This window comes from Arachis duranensis, chromosome 5, assembly GCF_000817695.3.
Source record: "Arachis duranensis cultivar V14167 chromosome 5, aradu.V14167.gnm2.J7QH, whole genome shotgun sequence".
NCBI classification, from domain to species: domain Eukaryota; kingdom Viridiplantae; phylum Streptophyta; class Magnoliopsida; order Fabales; family Fabaceae; genus Arachis; species Arachis duranensis.
The window spans coordinates 50093171-50105372 of record NC_029776.3 but is presented as its reverse complement, the minus strand read 5'-3'; the positions used below and the strand labels follow the sequence as shown (position 1 = coordinate 50105372).

The 12202-nt window shown below is 40.8% G+C and overlaps 1 non-coding gene across 1 annotated transcript; it reads left to right on the top strand.

Moving 5' to 3' along the window:
• The first annotated feature begins 3385 nt into the window (after positions 1 to 3385).
• On the top strand, positions 3386 to 3492 carry LOC127747903 (small nucleolar RNA R71). Its single transcript, XR_008009850.1, has one exon. It is a non-coding gene; the product is annotated as a small nucleolar RNA R71 (small nucleolar RNA).
• Positions 3493 to 12202: the final 8710 nt, after the last annotated feature.

The window sequence follows — 12202 nt, the reverse complement described above, 5'->3', positions numbered from 1 at the left end:
TAGAGTTCATCCTCTCATAATTCTCTTGGTTAATACATTTGGGTTGGTATGTGAGATTTAACCACCCTTAATTGAGATCCTGAGAATTGTGTGGCATTGAGGATTAGTTCTTGAACTTCATCTCTTCTCATGACCAATTAGATCACGAGAGTGGCAATTGATTGTGTTGAGAGAAATTGAGTCACCAAGAGATTGGGACTCAATTATTCACAATCCACCATAGATCTATTATACATGATTGAGAAAGGATTGAGCAGCATTGATTCATGAGAATTTGCATCTCTGATCCCTAGTGATCTCTTCCATCAATTCTCATTTCCTTTGCTCTTTAGTTATTTTGAATGCCCACTACCCAATTCCCTTTTACATTCAAGCAATTTAGTGTTCCTGCCATTTAAATTCAGCTTTCAATTAATTGCAATTCTATTTCTCTGCTCTTTATAATTCTGCACTCTACTTTCTTGCACTTTATTCTTGATGTCATTTAAGTTTTTTGCCATTTAAGTTTCAGCTATTTACTTTCAGTTAGTTAATTTGCTTTCCTTATTCTAGTTCTTTAAATTCCTTGTCATTTAATTCTTTGAAATTTCTTTCAAGCATCTAAATCTCATGAAATCAAAATAATGTTTGCTTAACTAAAATACCATTTGACTAAAGTTGCTTAATCCACCAATCTCTGTGGGATCGACCTCCCTCCGGTGAGTTTTACTACTTGATACGCTCCGGTATACTTGCCGGTTACGCGTTAATAGTAAAACACCAAACTTAAACCTTGCTTGTCCTCAAGCAAGAAAAGAACTATGCAAAAATATTTCTTTTAATTAGAACGGGCTGAGGAGTAGCTTTTAATTCCTTGGTGAGTGAAGTGATTAAGTGATAGTGGAGAAAACTCTGAATTATATATTCATGTAAGGATTCCAGTGCTTATTAGTCCCTATATTTTGGAAGTCTTAGATCTTAGGACTTTTATTCAAATGATATCATGGAAATCTATCTATAGGTAATCACCTTGAAACAGCTCATAGTTCTGTGTCTTGGCCTTAACTCTAAGTCTCATGTCTCAAAGTGGCTCTTTAGATAAGCTTTCAATCAATGCTCCCAAACCAGTTGGTTTTAAGGTATTAGGTGTTGAAACGATCCTTAGAATTTACTTGCTCAAGCCTCTCTCTTTGACACAATTCTACCACAAGCATTTAACAAGAATAGTAACTCTTTGAGTTCTCATTTCCTTCTTTTTCTTCCTAGTAATTGATGCTCAGAGCCTTTTCCACGTTCTTTTGTTTTTTCTGTTTCTTTTGCTTTCTTTTGTTGCTGCTTCTTAGATCAATAAATGTTTAAGAATCTCCATAATACTTCTTTGAACTCTATTTCCTGCCTATGAGCTCCTATGCAAGTTTTCACAAACATGCAACCTCAATACACAATCATACAACTAGAACCACCACTTCTCTTAATCTTTTGCTTGCATCAAAATGAATTTTTGATTCATCAATCCTTCTTTTCAATGAAATGTTCTCTGTTTGCATTTTATAGATCTTGAGTGCAAGCAAATTCTCAAGTGTATGGTGCTATGATGTATCTAGCATCTTAGTTATTGAACTTTAAAGAGATTATACTAAGCAGACAAGCAGAGGTGCAATATTGCTTTCAATCATAACCGTTTTAAATAGAAGACAATCACATAACAATACAACCTTTTGGAGTTTACTTGCTTTACTCCTTATAATCATCATTGTTGGTCTTTACATCCCTCTTTGCCTTTTTGGTTGATGATGCTTGGTGCACGAAATTGTGATCATCAACAATGGCTCCAATAACTTGGTAGCGCTCTCAAACGTGAATCACACTTAGTCACAACTCCGCACAACTAACCAGCAAGTGCACTGGATCGTCCAAGTAATACCTTAGGTTGTTGTTTCTACTTAGTTAACCCTCAACAAATGAAGGAAAGTCAAGTAGTTGAGCTGACTTTGTTTCACAAGTCCTAATCCTCTCCCTTGGAAAGGATTAGCGTTAGTGACTAGAGAGCCAGCCAACAATTTCCAATTACAATTTAATTCTTGAGTCTTCCAACTCAAGGTTCTCCAAATATTAATCTAACTCCAAAGTCAAGTTGAGAGCCTACTCCATTGACATGGATGCCATGTTCGCATACATGTAAAGGGAGTAGAAAGAAGACATAATAATCAAATTAATTGGAATAGAAGTGAGAATAATCAATAGATAAAGAAATTAAATAGAAAAGTATCTTTTGCATTAATAAATTCCAAAATTAAAGATATCCATATGTAACTCTGAACAAGGTAAATGGGAAATTAAAAGAGCAAGGAAATAGAAAACAAACTAGAATGATAAAGACTTCAACGAAGGTAGTAACTCTTTCAATATCCAACTCAAAAGCATAAAACTAGGAATCCTAAAACCTAGAGAGAGGAGAGAGACTAAATTGTGAATAATGAGAATTGATGTCCTTCATTCCTCTACTCTGCAGCCACTAATCTATATTTTATGGACCGAAAACTAGGTCAAAAACAGCCAAGAAATTGCTGGGGGCGATTTCTGATACGTACAGTATGTGGCTCATGCGTGTGTACGCGTCAAGCACGCATACGCATCACTGAACTTTTGCACAATCCATGCGTACGCTTGCTTTGCGGCATGCACGTCCTTAAACGCCAAGACAACTATGGCAAATTGTATATCATTGCAAAGCCCCGGATGTTAGCTTTGCAACGTAACTAGAACCGCCTAATTTGGACATCTTTAGCTCATGTTATGATCGACTGAGTGCGAAGAGGTCAGGGCTGATAGCTTTGCAGTTCTATCAGCTTCTTGTATTCCTTCCACTTTTGCATGCTTACTTTCTATCCTCTAAGCCATTCCTGCCCTGTAATCTCTGAAAACACTTAACACACATATCATGACATCGAATGGTAATAAGAGAGGATTAAAATTAGCTAAATTAAGACCAAAGAAACATATTTTCAATCAAAGCACATAATCAGGAAGGAAAATGTAAAACATGCAATTTACATGAATAAGTGTGAGAATAGTGGATAAAATTCACTTAATTAAGCACAAGATGTACCACGAAATAGTGGTGCATCAGTTTTCCTCTACCTTCTTTGTTAAGGCTGCTAATTGTGTTGCAATTGCCTTGTTTTGTGCTAACAAGGCATCCATAGAGTTGAGTTCCAGCACCCCTCTCTTTTGAGCTCTTTCTGAAGCGTAGAAGTACTCATTTTCAGCTACAGTCTCAATAACATCTATGGCCTCTTCAATAATTTTTTTCTTGTTAAGTGAACCCCCTGAAGAGTGCTCCATAGCCTTCTTTGCTTCATATGATAGCCCCTCATAGAAGATGTATAGTTGAACCCATTTGTTGAAAATATCTAGAGGGCATTTCCTCGTCAAGCCTTTGAACCTCTCCCAGGCCTCATAAAGTGTTTCACCATCTTGCTGCCTGAATGTTTGCACCTCAGTTCTCAACCTATTGACTCGCTGTGGTGGGTAGAATCTTGCTAGGAAGTTGTTTACAACCTCCTCCCAAGTGGTCAAGCTCTCCTTGGGAAATGCTTCCAACCACTTTGCTGCCTTATCTCTGAGTGAGAAAAGGAACAAAAGTAGCTTGTAGGTGTCAGGGTGTACACCATTGCACTTTACAGTGTCGCATATCCTCAAGAATGTAGTGAGATGTTGGTTTGGGTCCTCCTGGGCACCCACTCCATATGAACAATTATTTTGGACAAGTGTGATGAGTTGAGGTTTCAACTCAAAGTTGTTAGCGTGAATTGTTGGCTTCAGAATGCTGCTGCCATAGTTTCCTAGATTTAGGTTGAAGTAGGAGCCTAAGACTCTCCTCTCTTGCCCAATATGATTGCCAGTTTCCTCTCAAACATGGTTATATACCTCTTTTTCTATATTGGTTCTCAAATCTTCCTCCACTACTTAAAGCAAAACAAAACAAAATAAGAAAAAGAAAAGAAAAGGAAAAGGAACTGGAAAGAAAATGACAGAGTAATTAAAATGCTTAATCTAGCTCCACAATCAATTTAGTAATAATCGTCAAATTCAAACCAATCCCCGGCAACAGCGCCATAAAACTTGATGATCGGAATTCACACCCCACAAAATTTTTTATTATGAATCTGTTCTTTGGCAAGCACACCAAAATTATCGTCAAGTAATAACCCATAGTGGAGTGGGATCGTATCCACAAAGATTGGTAGAATTGAGCAATGCTAATCAATTGGTGAATTAGTCAAGCTAAGCAGTATAGAGTATGATTGCAGAATTATAAATGAGCAGGAAAGTAAATGGCTTAAAGGTAAAGAGACAAAATAAATTGCATAAAAGGAAATCAAGAGAATGTAAAGTGCAAAAACATAAATGACTGAATTATAAATGGGAATGGGAATGGGGATTAAGAGAATTGTAAATAAAGCTATAAAGAATATGAAAGATAAAAATAGGGGAATTCATTGAGACGGGGAGATATTATTCTCTTTGGATTAAATCTAGCTCATCTCGTCTTCAATCATGCAACTCATTGACCTCTTGGCAATCATGATTGATTGAGCCCCAATCCCTTGGTGACTCAATCTCTCAAATCTTGATAATCAGCCAATTCCTTGGTCTAATCATGAAGAGAGATATGCTCGGTCCCTGATTATACCACACATCATCAGAGGTCCAGGTAGAGGGTGGATTATATGTCACCATTTCCAATCACCAAAATCCATATTCTACTCAAGTGTGAGAAGGGATTTCAAGCATGGTTTCATGTTTCCTTTTTCAAGGCTCCCATGAAACCCATTTTGCATTCAACCTCTTTCCCAAGATGATTGAACACTAGCGTTAAAATGAAATTCCTTCTAGCAAATTAAAGAGAAGATGCAGAGAAGAAAAAATTTACTATCATTAATCCATCAAGTACAACAGAGCTCCCTCTCTCAATGAGAGGGAGTTAGCTACTCATAGCTCAAGGAAAAGTACAAGAGATGGAAGAAGATGAAAGGTGTTCCGAGGGTTACCTGAAACTGTAGGTTGATCTCGGTCGAGATCTTCTGTGTTGGTCGGAGCCGACGTATCCGGCAGGTGTATAGCGGCCGGAGCTGGTGTGTCCGACTTGTAGGACTTGGTGATGGTGCTGATCCTTCATCCCCGGAGGGTGGGGGGTACCTGCAAGGGACTCCGATGCTTAAGTTAGCAAGGGTATTAAGCAGGTATTGAGTAGAATCAGAATATCAATTATACTTGGGTGCCCCAGTGTATTTATAATGGTGAGATGTGGCCTCCTGTGGATAAGATAAGTTAGTTATCTTATCTTATCTTTATCTTATCTTTAAGTGAGGTCATCTTTAAGGGAACCGCCTTTATCTCTATGCGCTTGGGCTACCCTTGGATTTGGGACGTGTTCCTCTATTTGGGCCCTTTGTTTGGGCTTTCCTGTGACTTAGCCGAGCTCTTTGAGAAGAGGTCGGTCGCTTTGTCTGTAGAACATCCCGGGTCAGACAGCTCGACCCAGGATATGAACAGTGCCCCTGCTTGAGCTCGGTCTTCTTTTTTGAGGCCGAGTCTTTTACTTCGGTCCTTCTTTGGTGAAGCTGAACTCAAGCATTTTGTCGATTCCTTTGTATTAGCTTTTGAACGTTTCCTCTAAAAGACACGCGCTTTTATACCGGCGCTTTTTTGGGAACGTGCGAGGGTTTAATGCTTTTAATTTTGAGCTTTAATTGCGCCGTTTCCTTTAGGCTTTTTGCTTTGGATTTTGAAAACCTAAAAACGGTTTCTCTCCTTTTGCTCTTTCGTAACTTCTTTTCTTAGTTTTCTCCACTCTCTGTTTTTTGTTTTGCATTTCTGCTTTCCTTTCGTTGCGGCGTCATTTGGTGTTGGAGCTTGGGGTTTTTGTATTTCCTGCGACGTTATTCTTGTTCGCATTCCCAAATTTCATCTTCCTCCTTTGGTTTTTGTTGAAGCTCGCTGCTCTTTCCAGGTTGGTACTAGCTTATCTCGCTTTTTCGTAGCTTCGTCTTTAATTTTGGTGAAGTTCTGGTTTTGCATGTTTGAAAGGTTGTATCTTTTTTACGATCTTATATTTACTTGTTTGCTGCGATATGCTTTTCTTGTGGTTTTTCTTGGAATTTTAAGGCTTTTTGAGTTTTTACTGTTGCTTCTGGTCGTTTTTGATACTAGTACGAAATCTGCATCTGTTTCTCATTTTTGGAGATTGCTTCCTGTCTGATCTTTGAAAAAAGGTTGCTCCTTTAATGGTCTTGTGCTCGATGCTTGGGAGTGTTTTTTGCTTGGTAGGCTTGTAATGATTTGCTGTGTTTTCTTTTGATGAAAAGCGCTTGTTGTTTTGAATTCTTTTTGAGAAATGCTGGGATGTAATCTGTAGAGTATTTCTGGAAACCTTGCTTTGTTGCTGCCTCCAAAGGATGCCCCAGGACTTGGGTTTGAGTCTTGGGGTTTTCCTTTTCGTGGTTTCATCTTCTGAGAAGTGTTGACCGAGTTGTTTTTTCCCTTTGTCTGAGATGTTTGTAGTAACCTTATTTTCTTTTCTTACTTTGTAGGATTAGTTGGCCTCATGTCTTCTTGCAATAATATTGTAGAGATGTCGTCCAGAGTTCCCGAGGGGATGTCCGATTGGCTGGACTCCCTTGTTTTGTTGTGTGTTTCTGTTGTAGATGCGGAATTTTGCACAGAACTGAGGAAGCGCCATAGGATTTGTGGTAACAATGCCCGTGAGGAAGATTACGAGCTTGTTGCCCCTGATTCTGACGAGAAAGTTTGCTTTCCGACTTCTGTTGAGGGAGAGTGTCCCTTCTTTTATGCTTACGAATACTTTTTTAGTCAGTTGAATGTTTCTTTTCCTTTTACTGCTTTTGAAACCGACCTGTTGTGGTCGTGTAACATTGCTCCATCCCAGCTTCACCCGAATTCCTAGGGTTTTATTAAAAATTTTCAACTTCTTTGCCAGGAGTTGGACATAACACCTTCTGAAACTCTTTTCCTTTATCTTTTTGTATCGGCCAAACCCGGAGGTTCCTCCAAAAAGAAAGCTTCATGGGTTTCTTTCAAATCGGCCCAGGGGCATAAAGTTTTTGCCATGTATGATGAGTCGTTTAAAGATTTTAAGAACTACTTCTTTCGAGTCTGTGCTATTGGGGGGGTCCGCCCCTTTTTTCTCGATGAAAATGATGAGCCTGCTTTTCCTCTAGAGTGGCAAAAGAATGTAAGAGTGCCACGTTACACCTGGGAAATGCTTAGTGAGGTTGAGCGGGCCTTTGTAGTTGTTCTTGAAGATTTGTGGGGGAAGCCTCCCCATCTGGATACGAAGGGATTTTTGAGCGATCCATCTTTGGTTCGGGCTGTTTTGAGTATTGTCTGCTTTATTTTTATACTTGCTTTCAGAGCTTTTTCTTCTTCTATGTTGTAATTTGTCTTTTGTGGTTGATTTTGTGTTCTTCAGGGATGTCGAAGAATAATGATTCTATGAAGGCCTTCAAGAAGGCGAAGAAGGCAACTGTTGCTTTAAACATTTCGGCCAAGGTGGCCGGAGAGGGATCTTCCCAGCTTCCAGTTAAACCTCCTGTACCTAGTTCTCCCGGGCCGAGGAAAGCAATTCCTATTCCTCGGGTTCGTCTGGTCGATCCTCCACAATCTTCTGCTGCAGCTCCTGGTGCCCCTCCTAGTAAGAAGCAAAAGACATCCAAGCCCTTCAACCTGGATTCCCCAGATTTTGATGCTATCGAGTTTGTTGACCAGCAAATTGCCCCCTATGGTGGGCTTTCTATGGACAACATTTCTCTTCTTCAGCATCTGGATTTTATCACCAAAAGTAGTGTGAAGATGGCTCATATGGGTGCGACTATATTCCGAACAGTTCAGGGGATTCCGATTCATGCCACAAAATCCTTCATGGAAGAGGCCAAGTCGGAATTTGATCGAATCAAGGGTCTGAAAGAGGAATTGGAGGTGAAGTTGGCGAAGGTGGAGAAGGAGCTGGAGGGTGAGAAGGCTAGTTCTATTGCATTGGCTGCTTCTTTGAAGCTGGCCGAAGACATGGCATTGAAACATAAGGATAGCTATGTCTCGGCTTATAGGGAATTGATGCATCTTCGGGAGGATTTGGAAACTGCTCGGGTTAATTATGGTGAGCTTCAGGGTCATCTTGTGGGTAGCGTAACTGCTGCCTCCGAGAACCTGATGGAGCAGTTCCGGGTTGTTGCTCCTGATGCCGACTTGACTCTCATCAGTCTGGACAATGTCGTGAGGGTTGGTAAGATTGTCCCTGATGACCAGGATGATAATGAGACTGATCCTCCCCCTGGGCCTTCTCTTAAGGTGTCGACCACCTCTGTTCCCCCCGTTACCTCTGATCCAGATTGCCAGATTCTGCACCGGGATGATGGAACCGTAGATGCTGTGCCCCTTCAGACTCGCCCTCCTTCTCCCCATATTGATGCTGTTGGGAAGGCTCCCGATCTTAGCTGATCTTTTTTTTTTGCCTATTTGTGTAAATAGCCCGGTTTGTGGGCTTTTGAACTTGTTTTTGTGGATGATGTTTTATTGACTTGTTGACACTCTAGTTGCTGTTTTTAGCAACTTTATTTTAAAAACAAAATAGTTTTTCTGAGGCTGATTTTGGTGCCCTCTTTGAAGCTTTATCATACTATGCTTTCATTTGTGCTCTAGCAGGGTATCTGTCGGAATCTTGCTGCTTGGCTTTTTTAGATTGCTTTCGCATTTTGTTTGTAGCTTGGATCCTTTGAGGCTGTGATTGTATAGGTCCAACTTGTTTTTCGGTTTTCTGTATTTATGTCCGATTCCTTTGCGTTGGTCCTCTTCTAAGTTATTTTTGTAATCCTCTTTTTTGGACCTTTGTCAGGTCTTTTTTAGGGATTACTTATAACTTGTTTTGCAGGAGGTTGACTTCGATAGGTCGACCTCTTTCTAGGTTATTTTCGTAATCCTCTTTCTTGGACCTTTGTCAGGTCTCTTTCAGGGATTACTTTGATAACTTTTTAGTGGTAGGAGTCCGACTTGGTTATGTCGGTCTCCTTTAAGTTATTTTTTTGTAGTCCTCTTTCTTGGATCTTTGTCAGATCTCTTTCAGGGACTACTTGTATAACTTTTTAGTGGTAGGAGTCCGACTTGGTTATGTCGGTCTCCTTTAAGTTATTTTTTGTAGTCCTCTTTCTTGGATCTTTGTCAGATCTCTTTCAGGGACTACTTGCATAACTTTTTAGTGGTAGGAGTCCGACTTGGTTATGTCGGTCTCCTTTAAGTTATTTTTTGTAGTCCTCTTTCTTGGATCTTTGTCAGATCTCTTTCAGGGACTACTTGTATAACTTTTTTAGGCTGACTTTGTTATGTCAGGCCCTTCTAAGTTAAAGTAATCCTCTTTAATAGGGTTGGCCAGACCTCTTTCCAGGGTTTACTTATAACTTGGGTTGACTTGGTTCGACTTCTTAACGTTCGACCAGTCCTTAAGTTATTATTTTAGCGATCTGTAAGACCTCGTCAGGTTCTTTTTTGGATTGCTTTTGATAACTTCTTACATTATTCTGTGTTCACCTTCGCCGATTTGTAGAAAGAGGTTGGCATCTTTAGATCGTCCTTTGGGTGAATCGCGTTTTCACCTTTGTCGGAGGATTTATCTTTATCGTGGTCGTGCAGTGAAATTGTTTTTCACTTTCTGTCGACCTGTCACTTTATAATCGAACGATGAATACTTCAGATTAATGCGTCTTGGATTCTTATCAAAACTTCTTGGTACTACCCTTTGATTATGTCTGGAAGCCATTCGATGTTTTAGAGCTTCTTCTCTAATCCGAGCTCTTTCCTGGATTTCAGGTAGTAGGTCGAGTTCTTCCCTCTGAAGTTGGGAGTTTGCTCCCTCATTATAATGGACTACTCTATGCGATCCTTCTTCAATTTCTACTGGAATCATTGCCTCTATTCCGTATACTAATCGGAAAGGGGATTCCTTTGTAGTGGAATGTGGCGTCGTTCGGTATGCCCATAGAACATGTGGAAGCACCTCTGCCCAGGCTCCCTTTGCATCTTGCAGTCTTCGTTTTAACCCTGCCAATATGACTTTGTTGGCAGCTTCGGCCTGTCCATTGGCTTGTGGGTGTTCGACAGAGGTGTACTGGTGCTTTATATTCAAGTCGGCTACTAATTTCTGAAGCCTGTGTCAGTGAATTGGGTGCCATTGTTTGTGGTTATTGAGTATGGGACTCTGAACCTCGTGACAATGTTTCTATATAAGAATTTTTGGCTTCTTTCGGTGGTGGCATTGGCTAGGGGTTCTGCCTCGATCCATTTTGTAAAGTAATCTACTCCTACTTTGAGGAATTTAACTTGCCCTGATCCCTGGGGAAAGGGACCAAGAAGGTCAAGTCCCCATTTTGCGAATGGCCAAGGCGAGGTCACGCTAATGAGCTCTTCTGGTGGGGCGATGTGAAAGTTGGCATGTTTCTGACATGGTGGACATGTCTTCACAAATTCTGTAGATTCTTTCTGTAGAGTTGGCCAATAAAATCCCGCCCAGAGTACTTTTTTGGCGTGAGCTCGTGCTCTGAGATGATTGTCACAAATGCCGCTGTGTATTTCTTCTAGCACTTCCCTTGTGTTGGAGGTCGGCACGCATTTTAGTAAAGGTGTTGAGATTCCTCTTTTGTATAGGATGTTGTTTATAATGTTGTAGTACTGTGCCTCCCTTGTTAACCTCTTTGCCTCCTTTTCTTCTGTGGGGAGCGTTCCTGTTTTGAGGTAGTTGATTATGGGGGTCATCCATCCTCGGTTCTGACTTGTTATAGTCAGGACTTTTTCTTCTTCCAGGTTTTGCAACATTTCCTGGATGAGGCTCCTATTGTTGCCCCCTAGTTTGGTGCTGGCTAGTTTTGAGAGTGCATCAGCTCGGGCATTTTGTTCGTGGGGTATGTGGCAGATTTTATACTCCCCAATTTGTCCGAGCTGTTCCTTGGTTTTATCCAAATATTTTTTCATGGTGGGATCTTTGGCTTGGTAGCTCCCTGTTATTTGTAATGTGATTACTTATGAATCGCCGTAAATATTGAGTTTTTGAGCTCTGACTTCTTTAGCCAGCTTCAAACCAGCTAATAATGCTTCATATTCTGCCTGGTTGTTTGAGGCTGGGAATCCGAACTTGAGGGAGAGCTCAACTTGGGTTCCTTGGTCGCTTTCTATTATCACGCCTGCACCGCTTCCAGTTTTATTTGAAGAGCCGTCCACGTAAAGATTCCATTCTGTAGGGGTTCCTAGGGCATCTGTGAATTCTGCGATAAAGTCGGCCAGGTACTGTGATTTGATAGCCGTCCGAGCTTCATATTGGAGGTCAAACTCTGACAACTCGACTGCCCATTGTAGAATTCTGCCTGCCAGATCTGTTTTCTGCAATATTCCTTTTATGGGCTGGTTAGTTCGAACCTTAATGGTGTGAGCCTGGAAGTATGGGCGGAGTCGTCGAGATGTTAGAATGAGGGTATAAGCAAATTTTCTATTTTCTGGTAGTTCAGCTCGGATCCCTGTAGCACTTTGCTAATGAAGTAGACGAGTTGTTGTCCGTGTTCGTCTTCCCTGACTAGTGCTGAGGCTATTGCCCGGCTCCCTACTGCAAGATATAATATGAGCGGTTCGCCTTCTCGTGGCCGAGATAGGATAGGTGGCCGTCCTAAGAACTCCTTAAAGTCTCGGAAGGCTTGCTCACATTCTGTCGTCCATTCGAACTGTTTTCCCTTTCTTAAAGTAGCATAGAAGGGAAGAGATCTTATCGCAGCACCTGCCAAGAATCGGGATAGAGCGGCCAACGTCCCGTTGAGTTGTTGTACTTCTTTGACACAGGATGGGCTCTTCATGTTGAGTATGGCTTGACATTTGTCTGGATTTGCTTCAATTCCCCTTTGTGTGAGCATGAAGCCTAAGAATTTGCCTGCTTCTACTGTGAAGGTGCATTTTGCGGGATCGAGCCGCATGTTGTGTTTCCTTATAGTGTAAAACACTTGAGTCAGGTCGGATAATAATGTATCTTCGCTTTGTGTCTTTATCAACATGTCGTCTACATAAACTTCCATGATTTTTCTGATGTGATCTGAGAAAACTTTATTCATTAGCCTTTGATAAGTAGCTCCTGCATTCTTGAGACCGAAAGGCATCATGATGTAGCAATAGT